Raw genomic sequence first — 470 nt, 5'->3', positions numbered from 1 at the left:
GAGAGTATGAAATGCAGCAAAGGGCCGTGGGTCGGACTCGAACCCATGTCTGCGGCGGTTAGGCCCCCGTGGCCCGCTAACATATTATATGTTCTGTTTATTTTTAACACTCATCATGTCCCTTGCCTGTGACCACATCTGTAATTTTACCTTCAGTTGTGTCTGTCATCGTCATGTTCGATCATGTTTACTGTACCTCTGTGATGTGTAACAACCCACCAGGACTGTGAGGCCCCTGTTTTTGTTTTGTGCCGTTATTTACCTCATGTCACTTGTGTAATTTTTTTTTTTTTTTCTCTCTTTTTGTTGGTCTGGAACAATCCACTGTCCAATTGTTCAGAGAGCTCTCTAATCCAGCCTTAGATCTGAGTCGTGCAGCACAGCCTAATAGGATCTTAGTATTAACCCTGATGACAATACTGCCAGCTGTCGCAGAGCCCCCTGCTGGACACTGGGGGGAACGTATTGGG

The sequence above is a fragment of the Seriola lalandi genome, unplaced genomic scaffold, assembly GCF_002814215.2.
Source record: "Seriola lalandi dorsalis isolate HSWRI2012SDOR001 ecotype SW California unplaced genomic scaffold, Sedor1 jcf7180002054857, whole genome shotgun sequence".
NCBI classification, from domain to species: Eukaryota; Metazoa; Chordata; class Actinopteri; order Carangiformes; family Carangidae; genus Seriola; species Seriola lalandi.
Note: the sequence above shows the minus strand (reverse complement) of the source record.